The sequence below is a fragment of the Euprymna scolopes genome, chromosome 15, assembly GCF_053919585.1.
Source record: "Euprymna scolopes isolate OS-2025 chromosome 15, ASM5391958v1, whole genome shotgun sequence".
Lineage (NCBI taxonomy): Eukaryota > Metazoa > Mollusca > Cephalopoda > Sepiida > Sepiolidae > Euprymna > Euprymna scolopes.
In genome coordinates, this window is record NC_136496.1 from 13695151 (window position 1) to 13709117 (window position 13967).

A 13967-nucleotide genomic window follows, 5' to 3' on the forward strand; every position below is an offset into this window, starting at 1 on the left:
GTAAATGTGGTATTATGGTGACTCATCCCTAGCTGTGCAGTGAACCGATAACATAACACTTAGTTTGTTGCACCTTATCATAAAAGGTCCATACAAAATTTCAAACAGATCAGCCCAGTAGGTCCCGAGAAAAAGTGGAACGGACAGACAGACAAACTAAGAGAAATATAATATAGATGCAACACCATGAGCAAGAAAGTCTTGATGAAATTTTGTTTATGACTCCGGCAACAGTTATCGCCCATTGTAAGGATTGAACCTTTAACCTCCAGAATACTGCCACCTAGCACTGATTCACTGTTATGCCATGGATCCGCATAATAACTAAGAATATCATAAAAGGGATTAACACTTTTATCTGATCATAGTCGACAGAATGAGAATAATCTATCCCATGTAGAATCGAGTTTAGTTTGATTTAATGGTTTCTGAGTTGAACAAAGGTTCACAAGTTCAAAAAAGATGCACCTGAAAAAAGCATTGGAAGTTATGTTGGCAGAAACGTTGTGTAAATAAAAACTGAAATGAAATTAGTTGTTTGAATCAGGGGTTCTCAAAGTGGGCTCCACGGAGTTCTGGGGCTCTGCAAACTCTTTCTTAAAGAATACCAAGTGTTTTATATGGAAAGATTAAATAGCTGCAGATATTTAATTATTGATAATTTTTACTGGAAAAAGATATGATACATAACTTACAGATGTAAAGAGTTTCAGGATGGTTCATGGAAAAATAAATAAAAAAATAAATTAACAAAAAAATGCAACAAATTTTGATCAATCAAAAACAAAAAAATGATTGCAAACACGAAAACATTAAAATCACGAACGGGAACAACTAATGAACAAGTATAAGTTAAAATTTGAAATTAATGTTTTTCATATTTATCTTAGAAATTATCTTGTTAGTGCTCTGTGAAAAAACTTTTGCTCTGTTCAGGGACTCCCTGGTGTCCTGAGGTTTGATAAATCTTGGTTTGAATAATCCAAATTATCAATCCTCATCTAAAAAATTCTGAAACATTTAAAGTATTTGTTGACGTTACATGGCATTATTTGTTCCACAATTTGACTCATAACTTCATGAACACAATTATTCAGAAAGCTAAAAAACCATAATGACTCACACCAGTAACTAAAAAAAAAAAAAAAAAAAATACCAAAAACAAATCTGTTATACTAGCAGGGCATGCAGCATTGCCCAGTAGTAAAATATGCTTTGGATTTATTATTATAGAACCAATTCTTTGCTGTTTATTATATTGTACCCAGTATATATTAGTGATTTCAAAAGTAATAAAAAAATGACATGAGTTCCATCAGAGAGAATCGAAAATAAAACATTTAGTGCTCCAGCCTTAGTTGCTACCATTTGAGCTATTGCCAAATGGATAAGAAATAACTAAAAAACAATTACCAACATTAATGTATAAATGTATATATATTTGTGCATATGTGTCAGGTCATGTCATATGCTACTGGTACATGTAACCAAATACTACCTGCCTCATGGTTGGGTCACCGGCGACTAAACTGGTTGCCCCACTAAACTTGTTTGGTGAGGAGGGTGGCTAGTTTCCCTGAAGGATTAAAAACAAGACCTTCCAAAGGGTGAATGAACCCTTGTTCGGGGTCAACGGCCAACTAGCACCGTGTGTGTATGTATGTGTGTGTTGGGGTGGAGAGGGCTCCTGTAAGCCGTGGTGAAGGCAACCTTTCTAGGAGAAGCAAATCTCTGATTTAAAAAATCATAAAGTGGGAGACCAGTACCTGCATTAAGCTGGTCTGCAATTTAACTTGTTGCTGGCTATCTTGCTCTTGCTTGTTGCTGGATCTCAACATTTTGAACCAAAGAGAGAGACTTAGCTGTTGTACAAAGCTAAGACTCTGTAACATCATCTGTGTATAGATACTCTTTCAGGGATTTGTCTATAAAAATGGTCCTGTGGCGATGGAAGTCATTTTTGGGCTCATGGACTTTAAGTGTCTGAAGGAGTGGCACTCGTCTGACAAGACGTTGCAATCATTATATTTGTGCATGCATGCAAGAGCATTTCTAGTTGGCGTACGCCTGCCAAGTTCCCAATTAAAAAAAAAAAATTATGTCTTAATAGCTGCTTTCTAGACATACTGTTGTAGTGGCCACCTTACAAATAACAATGAACTATTCCACTTAGTATAAATATCCAGATATGTCTCTGCGTTATGCACAAGTTACACGCAGTCGGACTGACGTATAACCACTTCTCTTTATTATTTTATTTTTGTTACAAAGGAGTCACCACTTATCAAGGCCCAGAGGTCACTCGAGGATAAGGGTTAATAAGTGTACGGTAGTCAATGGGACAATATCGTAGTAATTGTTAGTAGTGGAAATTTAGTGAATTGAGTTATTTAAGTGGACGACTCATCAAGAACTTGTTTACAATGGACTTGAAGATGGCCATATTGTAGTCAGCTGGAAAGCAGCCAAACGGATGAGTTCCACAGGTGTGCAGTTCTAAGAAAGAAGCTTTTTTCATGGATTCCACATTTAGGTTTAGGCATGGATAAAGAGTGGGGAAAATTATTGATAGTAGTTTCAGCTAGATGAATGTTTTTCATGAAAGGTGGCAAGTTGGGACCATAGATTGGAGCTCAGACAAGCACCTGCCATGAAAATGATAACGCAGATAGGCTCGCAATGTTTCTTCTGTGCAAAAGAGGTTGCAGGGAAGAGAAAAGGACATCCCCTACGAAGTCTACTTTGAACTCTGTCAAGGTAGGATAATGTGCTTTTAGCAGCTCCTGCCCAGATGTGGCAATAATACTCCATCCTAGGATGTAATTAGTTCTTATACAAGTAGAAAATTGCATCGGCTGTGAGATATCTACTGGAACGGTAGAATGATCCCATCATTTTTCCAGTTACCTTGGCAACAAATTTGATGTACGTGTTCCATTTCAGATCAGGAGTGAAGGTCAGACCGAGAAACTTGTCGAAATATGGATTTGTATTTGCCTTTCTGTTCAATATATTTTTGTTCCCTTCTAAATATTGAGTTACGTCTTTCTTTCAGACCCTTACAGGTCCGCAACACTAGTGGTTAGGTTATTAAGCAACTTTAACTTATATCACAACACATATAGCCTGCTCACATCGACTGATCTTTTTTGGTCCCCCGATTTATCGGAGAGGGACCTATGTTTTCAGTGGCATTCGTGGGTCCTTTAGTCTGGATGATTGCCAGATAACCACCCACTAGTTTTTCTTGAAATTTTGCCAAAATTTTACAAAAATTCCTGTTGCGTCCCGAAGGGTTCAAAAGAGGTAAAAAATGGCCAAAAATGACATGTTTTTCCCCATAACTTTTGATCTATCCATTAGATTTTTCTGAAACTTGGCCAAAAGGTGGAGCTCATTGTTCTTAATATAAATCCAGTATGGGTTACCCTGGCAAAATTATGGTTCGCACCCCCGGGAACTTTCAGTGCTAAAAACATCCCTTTTTGGGGTCCTTTTTTCATATTTCTCAACAAAAATTTGATATGTCTGACTGTATAGTGGTTTTCTTTAGTGTTATTCGCACAGCGTTTCGATCACTGTAACCTCCATCCTTCTTCATGTGTATCTTGTCGAATTCAGGAATTTTTCTATTGAATTTCAGAATCCGCACAGAATTTTGAATAGAACTCTTTATTTAATCCACACGGGTAACATGCTCTCGTTCAACCAGGAATCCTAAGTAATTTGTGATTGTACTTTTCCGGGTCACCTGCACTGAGGATTGAACCATCAATCTTTAGAAGAGTGAAACTTACAACTGAATTTTCTCAAGTATTCCATCCACTATGTCACACAGTAATATAATAGCAGATTACTTAGGACTTCTACCCAGTCATGGCTGACAGAACAAGAATATGCTACTCTTGTAGATAAAATAAAAAGTTGCGCTCAAAATTCTGTGCAGATTCTTGAGTTTGACAAGATACAACTGATAAAGGTCAGAGGTTACATTGGCCAAAACATTGTAAGAATAAAACTCGGGATGAGAACAGTTATCCAAAAAATACGAATTGGCACAATCACTTCCTATGTTATTTTGGAAGACCATGAGTTTTGCGTGGGTTTGTCTGTCCATTAGACACACACGAGACCATTTAGCATGACTATCAATATATGTATGTTGACAATCTTAGCTTTCATCTGATATGATATATTGTTCCAAGTGAGAACTAGCTTGTTTTTGTATAAAGTTGTCCACCCGAAACTTCTATGGTGTTATAATGTTTCATCGTAGCATGTAATTATACCGTTTTGAATCAGTAGCAATTTTTTTATTTGGATTTCAGTTACATATAGTCAAAATATTTTTTTTCCTTCTGTCTTCAAAAAGTGTCAAGAAAATCTCTTTATTAAAAAAAAATAGGAGACAACTTTGTGTGCATGTGTATTTCTCATGGCAACCTAACTTTGAGGATTTACGCATTGAATTATTTTGGATTGAAAGTCGATGGGTAACTAATTTGTATAAGTCTTGGAGATGAAAAAACGTTTTTGGTGGGTAGCTGATCTGTACAAGTCTTAAACCTTAAAATTTTGTAATCAAAGAGCAAAGATCTTTCTTGTGTGGACATGAAAAATTATGTATGAGAATTCTGAAAGAGTCAATATTTTTATGGAGTAATTCCGGTTTCTGACTGGTTGCTAGCAGAACAAGTCTCATTTGATTGGTCATTTCCTATCGCAAGTGTCTATAAGTAGAACCTTCCAATTTTCTTTAATCAAACCTTCATTATCTCCAAAAATATTCCAACAAATCATTCTTTTCTATTATTTACTATTGAATATTTATTGAAATAAAAAAGATGTAAAAATACGAAACGGAATGAAATTTAAAATACTTCAAGTTTTACAATTAAATCTACCAGAATGCATTTTGGCTTCTTTGTAGACAAGTGAACCATTTTAATCTTTTGTTAATAGTCAGAATAAAAAAAATTGTGACCCTTTGGAAACAAAGTCATTGAAACTAGAGTTAAACATGATTCTATAGTGCATTGATTAAAGCTGTTGATCAGCAATCCGTGTTAAGTGACAGTCTTCTGGATATTGAAGTTTCAATCCTTACTACAGACTGTTATAACAAACAATAGCATAATGATTGATGCTTCTATTCGGTCACGATTGAATGAGAACAATCTACTCAGGGTTGTGGAGTCGGAGATTTTAGAAGGAATCAATCGGACTTGTAAGAATGGTAGGAGTTGCAGTCTAATTTTTTTCATCTCCAAAGAATCGACAGGCAATATGAATAATGGGCAATTTTAAAATGAGTCGGAATCAGATATTTTGAAATTTTACAAGTCAGACGATATATCTTTTAACTCTGCAACCCTGAGTCTACAATCCTGGGGTTCAGTTTGAAGTTCTGTGTAGATTCTCAAGTTTGGCATAATGCACTTGAAAGATTTGAAACGATGCTGTTATAGCGATAAAAAGGGGACATAACTCTAATTAAAGAAAGTTAAGTTATCACCTTTTTCTCTGAGTTATGACCCTTGATGACTGGAGAGTTTGAGAGGCAGAGAGAGACTAGCAAGATGTTGATGTCATGTATATTTCATTATTATGTCATGTATATTTGTGATAATATTCAGCCATCCTGACGTTACATTTCTCCGAACACAACAGATGCACTTGAAGAACTTTGGCCAAAATGTAAACATAATCAAGATATAGCCAGTGGCACTCACCCTACTTGAGTTGAACCGGCTTCCTTTGAAGGAGGAAGTTTCATGGGCATATCAAATTCACTAAAGGCCTTCTAGGTGCATGTTTATCCCAGATAGGGGAGATGATAATGTCAGGTTTTGCAGTTCTTGTAGGGAGGTGTCGGCATCCTCTTACATACAGTGCCTGGAATTCCCAAACAGTCACCCATCTAGTACTGCTGAGGTTCAACGTTGCTTAACTTTGGTGATCTAATGAGAACCAGTGTATCAACGTGATTATGCCGTATTCAACAACCAATATGAGAATAATAGTCCTAATAATCCAAATAGTCTTTATCTTTATTTTAAAATTTATGAAACATAACTTTTTTTATCTGCGAACAAAGTGTAGTAACTGTTCTATTCTCTGCAAAGTTAGTGATTTTTATTTTATTTCTAATCCACTGCTATTTTCAGTGAACATAGCCTGTACTGAGGATTATACAACATAATTCACGTTGACACACCGGTTCCCATTAGATCACCAAAGTTAAGCAACATTGAGCTTGGTCACTACTAAAATGGGTGATCAATTGGGAATTCCAGGTGGTGTATGTGCTCTCCGCTTATCTCGGCATTGTTTTCAGTTGTCTAGCACTTCTCCTTCCCACTGGACTCTAGCAATGCCGATTCAGGAGAGGTGTGGTTAGAGATTGTGCAACCCTTGCCTCACAATTGCATGCACAGCTGCCCTTTACAAAGGGTTCCTATTTAGATGCCCCCTCCCTTCCCCACAAAGGAAAAATTAGACATGAGATCATTTTTGATATAGGGAAAATCTAGCTCCCCAAAAGGGTGTACTCTGGATTAGAAATAAAATAAAAATCACCAACTTAGGAGGGGGAAAAACAGTTACTACAGTTTGTTCATAGATGAAAGTCGTTACCATTAAAACAAGCGACCTTTTGTGCTCCAGAATTTATTTTTTTCTACATGGTCACCATCACTCTCAATACATTTTTGCCGGGAATTCAATGATGCATCTCTGCTTCTGACGCATGCTCATGACAGGGGCTACTTTCTTAGTCTCACACTGTCATTATCTGCAACAGAGATATGAAACTTTCCGGTTATGAATGCATAAGTTCAGTGATCATAGTAATGCAATTTGCAGTCTGTTCTGATCCATTCAGGCGGATTAAATAAACAGAAATCATTACTTTTTGAATGCCTTTTCTATATACTGGTCGGTTGCAAACCAATGACCAAAGGAAAGAATCAGTTCACAATCATAATTTGTTTATTAAAAAAAAAAAAAAAAAAATTTTATTGAAAAATGGATCCGTTTCTATATTTTGTCTTTGGCTTTTACGTTTTCTTTTGAAACATATGCTCCCAGCAATACGCATTAAAAAATTTGCGTATTCAAAGAAACCCAACTATTTTTTTAATGGAATTAACATCTGGATATTTTTTCAAAAGACAAACTTTATAGTTCAACTAGCGGATGTACCCAGCGTTGCCCGGGTGGAGGATATTGGCACAAGGACGAAGCGATGTTAGAATGGCTACCATGTGGTTAAAATAATAAAAAAAAGAAGATAGAGATGTGGGTAATTAGTTTTCCACCCTAACCATTAGGCCAAAGAGGATAGTGTATTCAAGGAGTTGGTAATTAACTTAAGAATCGTAGGAGTCGCCATGCAGAAGCAGAAATGAACATTGCTTTTTAAAACTGGCTGGAGGCCAGGTAAGCTTGCTACTTTCTGTCAGTATTTATTTTTCCCACAAAAACAAAATGTGACACAATTTGCTTAAAAATGAAATTTTCTCAGTATAGAAAGATTTCCCCCTCCATTGACTGAGAACTAATCTCCTTTTAGTGCAGTGCAAGAATGAACACCGCAGGCCGTCGAGCTGTCGTTTGTGTTCGAACAGTTTCGCTTTATATGAAAAAGCCAAACAAACACTCGAGAGGACAGCATGTTGGGAATTTTGTTTAACTTGATCAAAAAAAGGTAAAGATGCTGTCTGTTTCTGAGATATTACAATCTAGGAAGTATACAAAAACTTCTCTCGGAATCTAACTGACGCGAGAACCCCCACCGGAGAAGCCTTTCGTGGATACGCACAAATGCTCGCGCATATTTTGCCTTTTATATATTAGACTATTTTAATTTAATAACCACATTGAGGACGTTACGAAGGCTGCGGCAAGGAAAGTGGGCTCCCTCTATTGTATAGAAAACTACTCACATCTGAGAATATCCTGCACCTTTACAAGGTCACCATTCGCCCATGCATGGAATATTGTTGCCACATCTGGGCTGGTGCATCTATTACTAGTCTCTCCCACTTGGATAGGGTCCAAAAGAAGAGTCTCCAATCCAAGTTCCACTTTGTCAACTAAGCTCCAACCCCTGTCCCATCGCCACAATATTGCATCCCGGTGCCTGTTTTACAAGTATTTTAATGGAATGTGCTTTGATGAACTCATTGCACCTGTGCTCCCTTGATGTACATATCCCTGACAAACTTGCTTAGCAACAAAATCACACCTCTTCACTGTTAAGGTCCCTAAATGCAAGAAAACTTTCCATTCTAATAGCTTCTTTCCTTGAATAGCTAGACTTTATAATCCCCTTCCTGCTACATGCTTCCCTGACTGTACTAATATGCAGAAGTTCAAATTTAACGTAAACCAACATTTCGTTAATCTTTCTTAGGTATGGCCCCTATTAGTAGCCTCGTATGTTCAAGTGACGATATGCCTTGTTTGGGGTGAAGGTGAATTAAGAAAAAACAAAAATCTCAAACATAAATTCATGAGGCCTCTCCTCATACAGCAGATACTAAATAAAGTGTTTTATGAAAACAAAATTGTTCTGAATCCGCAAGTTCCAATATTTTGAATGACTTCATTCTGTTTTTCTTTTTCTTGTTCCATTGAATCAAACATTCACGTTAGGGACCATGTGGAGGTTGACCACATCCCGAGTGAAAGTGATATTATTGTGGTAGATGTTATAAGGTTCAAACAAAACTACCTACCAGCATAAATAAATACTAAATGTAACACAAGTACAATAGACAAATATTTATTGACAAACACGAACACATGACAACACTGCAATACTGATCAACACAATAAAACATTACTCACTTCAGTAGTGGGTTTACCGGCTGAGTGGGGGGAATCGATCAGTCTAGAGTTCTACTCTGGTTCGACCGACATTGTTTCAAGAGGGGAGAATTTATGTGCATGCTCTACACGTGTCCAAACTCTGTCTCCACTGTGGGCATTATGCCCACGGGTTCTCTTATCGATGCACAAACTTGTTCTCTGGTGTCTCGTTTCAAGGGACATCATCCCTGACTCTACACCGTAACCTGGTGTTGTTCCTTTTATTCCGATACATTATCTATCTGACAGTACTCTAACGCAACAACATGGTAGAATCACGCTGACACCCACAGTTCTTATGCCACCAAAGTTGAGCAATGCTGAGCCTGGCCAGTACCAGATTGGTGACCATTTGGGAATACCAAGTGCTGTATGTACGAGGAAGTTGAAACTTGTAGCAGCTCCTACATCTCACTTGGCCTCTAGCTATCTCGACACTGTTCTTCTGCAAGACTCCATACATGGACGAATTGTGGCTTTGTAAAAATATAGGATGAACTCTTGTTTGAGTAATTTTCTAGCACGGTAGAGGGAGCCCACCTTCTTTGCAGTAGCCTTAGCAATGTCCTCAATGTATTTGTTAAAATGTGAGTTTTAGACTGGCTTAGATCTGCTTCCTCCAGAGAAAGATTAAATCTGGACAGTATAGGGAGATGTGTTACATGATAAGGGCTGTCCCCTTTTCATGTAAGTATAAAAATGGAGAATTTAGTTTAAAATGAAAATGAAATAGCATAGGCGAAATTCGAACCTCGTAATCTAGTTTAGAAATAGATTACGTGTGAGAATTTAAAAATGTAAAACAAACATTTGTTTAGAAATAGATAAATATTTCAAGGAAAGAATGTTAACTATCAAGTTTGTTATGAAATTTTAAATTGAAAGAATGCAGCTTATAAGATAATGTTTTTAACATATTGAATATAGGTTAAAATTCCTTTTGTAGAAATAGGAAAAGTTTTGGACACGTATGTCCAGGACACGTGAAAGAAGGCACATGTGTTAACATGTGTATGACGTCACGGAAAATAGAAAGTTCTAGGAAGTGAGAAAACTCAGAGACAGTCAGACGTCGAGAAGCGAGACGTCACTTCAAGAAAAAAATGTGAAACTTTGAATTCTTGATGATGGAATCACGGCCGTGTGAAGAATAAACCATCAAGTGTTTTTTGTAAAGCTCGTCTTGTGTTTATGATTCTTACAAAAAAGTAAAGTCCAATTGTATTATATATTTGTGTTATATGTCTTTACATACACGTCTCAACATCATCATGTCTACACAATGTCCGAACTGTCTGAACACTATGTCCTCACTCAAACAGCTTTCTTCTTCTTCCATTCAACACAATTAAGGAATGAACATTTTTAATATAAGAATCTTATAACAGGAACAATCTCTCTGAGTCTTACAACATCCCTCACTGTAATAAGACTCCTTCTAAGCTTCTCTCACTAAGACTCTCTCAATGAAACCCCTATATAACAGATGTGTGCAGAACAGTAGACTTTGTTGGTATGGGCACCTTCTGAATTTGTAGATGTAGAACAGTTGCGGGTCACTTAGCAGTAGGCCAAAGAAAACATGCGAGAAAGTGATGTGGATGGATTTGAGAGAAAGTGGGATGAGTAAAGACCTGGCCAGAGATAGATTAGTCTGGAAGTTAATTTCTAAAAGCCATCAAACACCTGTCAGCTTGGGAAACATATAAACCTAAATATGATGATGGGAAAAGGTATGAACCCACCTTTTACACCTATGAATATAAAAGCAACTTGTTTTTAATAAATTTTTTCCGAAACGTATTATGTTTGGGCATGAAATAACCCCAAAATGGTTGATATGCCAGAAATCATTAAAAATGTAAAACTGAACAGGACCGAACGCATTCCACATTGTCACGTCAGTGGAATTTCAGATTGCAGATTTTTTTTCCATCAGCGGATTTTATTTTGTTAGTTTTTGTAAGCTGTTACACGCCATCAAAATATTGCCGTGTCTTACTCGTGGGATGAAGCCCACCATGAGATTCCTTGAAAGAGAGTGATTTAAGAAATGCCCAGTCAACTAAATTCACTCTTCATCTCTGATTTGTATTTGTTTAGTTTTGTGTAATTATGAAGGGTTCTCTCTCTCTCTTGCTTTCTTTCTCTCTTGCTTTGTTTCTCTTTCTTGCGCTCCCTTTCTCTCTTGCTTTGTCTCTCTCTTTTGCTTTCTCTCTCTTTCTTTCTTGCTTTCTCTCTTGCTTTCTTTTTCTCTTGCTTTCTTTCTCTCTTTCTTTCTTTCTCTCTGTCTGTCTCTTGCTTTCTTTCTCTCTGTCTCTCTCTTGCTTTCTTTCTCTCTGTCTCTCTCTTGCTTTCTTTCTCTCTGTCTCTCTTGCTTTCTCTCTCTCTTGCTTTCTCTCTCTCTTGCTTTCTCTCTCTCTTGCTTTCTCTCTCTCTTGCTTTCTCTCTCTCTTGCTTTCTCTCTCTCTTGCTTTCTCTCTCCCTTGCTTTCTCTCTCTCCCTTGCTTTCTCTCTCTCCCTTGCTTTCTCTCTCTCCCTTGCTTTCTCTCTCTCCCTTGCTTTCTCTCTCTCCCTTGCTTTCTCTCTCTCTCCCTTGCTTTCTCTCTCTCTCCCTTGCTTTCTCTCTCTCTCCCTTGCTTTCTCTCTCTCTCCCTTGCTTTCTCTCTCTCTCCCTTGCTTTCTCTCTCTCTCCCTTGCTTTCTCTCTCTCTCCCTTGCTTTCTCTCTCTCTCCCTTGCTTTCTCTCTCTCTCCCTTGCTTTCTCTCTCTCTCCCTTGCTTTCTCTCTCTCTCCCTTGCTTTCTCTCTCTCTCCCTTGCTTTCTCTCTCTCTCCCTTGCTTTCTCTCTCTCTCCCTTGCTTTCTCTCTCTCTCCCTTGCTTTCTCTCTCTCTCCCTTGCTTTCTCTCTCTCTCCCTTGCTTTCTCTCTCTCCCTTGCTTTCTCTCTCTCCCTCTCCCTTGCTTTCTCTCTCTCTCTCCCTTGCTTTCTCTCTCTCTCTCCCTTGCTTTCTCTCTCTCTCTCCCTTGCTTTCTCTCTCTCTCTCCCTTGCTTTCTCTCTCTCTCTCCCTTGCTTTCTCTCTCTCTCTCCCTTGCTTTCTCTCTCTCCCTCTCTTGCTTTCTCTCTCTCCCTCTCTTGCTTTCTCTCTCTCTCTCTCTTGCTCTCTCTCTCTTGCTTTCTCTCTCTCTTGCTTTTCTCTCTCTCTCTCTCTCTTGCTTTCTCTTTCTCTCTCCCTTTCTTGCTTTGTCTCTCTCCCTCTCTTGCTTTCTCTCTCTCTTGCTTTCTTTTTCTTCCTTTCTTCCTTTCTCTTTCCTTTTCCTTCTCTCTTGCTTTCTCCCTCTTTCTAGTTAATGAGAATCGCAAGCACATGTTGCCTTACCATTTCCTCTCAACCCACGCACGATGCATCACATTCAAATGAACCGTCGCTTATTGCACATCTGCAAGATTATTAAAATTAATCTTTCCTTCATCTTCTTCTAATGATGATGAGGATGATGAGGAGTCAACTCTGAGTCTTTTGTTCTCTTTCTATTAAAAGAACCAAACTCTTGTCCTACAACATAAAAATTAATAAAAATAAAACCTTTAAAACAAACAAGAAAAAAGCAATCCCTCAAAGATGTGTTTGTGTCATTGCATGTTCTTTATTCGGTTGAGGTGGGGGGGATTTATTATTCCTAAAACTTGTATCTTAATGTCTTTTAATGATGGAGGCGTAGAAACTCCGCGTGTTTCTTGTTTTGGACCATAGATGTAGTAGTCAGCTTATTCAAACTACTGTTCTCATCTTGGATGTTATTTTCACACCGTTTTGGCCGATATAATCTCCAGCCTTCTTCTGGTGTATCTTTTAAAATGTTATAATCTATACAGAACCCATTATTTAATCTAGGGGTAGATTGTTCTCATTCTGTTAACCGTGATTGAGTAAAAGTGTTAACTAACTTTTATGCTATTCTTAGTTACTCTAACCTGTAGTGAGGATTGAACCTTAAACCTCCAAAAGACTGTTACTTAAAACTGATTGCTAATCAATGGTTTCACCTGTTGCACCATAAAATCATTGGAGTTTACACTCGGCTAAGATCAAAGCGCAAGTGGAACAATCTTGGGAGAGGAGTGGAATCCTCCCTTACATCCAATGCAAAGAGGAAACCTTCTGGTTGTACTCGGCTATTCTGGACCATTTAACTTTTCTACAAAGAAAAATGTTGGAATGGAAAGACGTGCAGAGGGTCAATTATTGTATTACTATTCTCATTCTGGCTGTTTGTTTTACAGTGTTTTGGCTGATTAAACCTCTGACCTTCTTCAGGTACATCTTTTTGAACTTAATTATTATCGCTTGTAGTAAGTATTGAACCTTAAACCTCTAGAAAATTGTCACTTCGAACTTATTGTTAGTCGATGCTTCTAACTGTTGTGGCATGGTTCAACGTGGAAAATTCTATGAGGAATTTTGAGAGCTGAAAGCTTTCATGGAGACGTCTCTAGTATGACTAGAATTGCCAGATTGGCACATGTATAGTATGACGAAAGTAAAAGGTAGACTTTGGTTTTACTTTCGATAGCCTTAAAACTCTTGTTTCTCTTACTGTGTCCTTTAGTCCTCACATTCCCGAATCAATGTTTGTACAAAATGAGACAGAATTACTGTTTTCTGCTCTGGCATCTATTCATTTAACACTTAGCTTTTAACCTTAACATAGTATTGATTTAAAAACATTTTTTTAGCTCTTACATCAAGTGGCTTCATACCTTGTCTCGAGTGATTTTTATTAAAAATCTAAAAAAAATAAGAAAAATAAGAAAAAGGTGAGTTTGAGGTTAGTAAAAAGAATAAAAAGATGAAATTTGTATGAATTAGTAAGATAAGACTTTTTAACCTTGAAGTACCTATTTACAATGCCTCCCCACGGGACAGAGTTAGACACCAGGGTCGTTTTTTAACGTGGAGAAAAGGTTTTAACCTTAAAGTAGTGTTAACTTCTTCTTTTTTTTTTTTTTTTTTTTTTTTATAGCCCCTTACATCAAATGGCTACATGCTTTGTCTAGAGTGATTTCCATTAAGAAGAAAAAAACAAAAACTGA

The 13967-nt window shown here is 37.4% G+C and overlaps 1 protein-coding gene and 1 pseudogene across 21 annotated transcripts in view; one reads left to right on the forward strand and one right to left on the reverse strand.

Annotated features, from left to right (window-relative positions):
• Nucleotides 1-13967, forward strand: part of LOC145293736 (rho guanine nucleotide exchange factor 7-like) — a 624934-nt gene that overhangs the window by 210888 nt on the left and 400079 nt on the right. The gene's annotated exons all lie outside the window — the stretch shown is intronic.
• LOC145294296 (5S ribosomal RNA) lies at nucleotides 5884-6000 on the reverse strand (annotated as a pseudogene).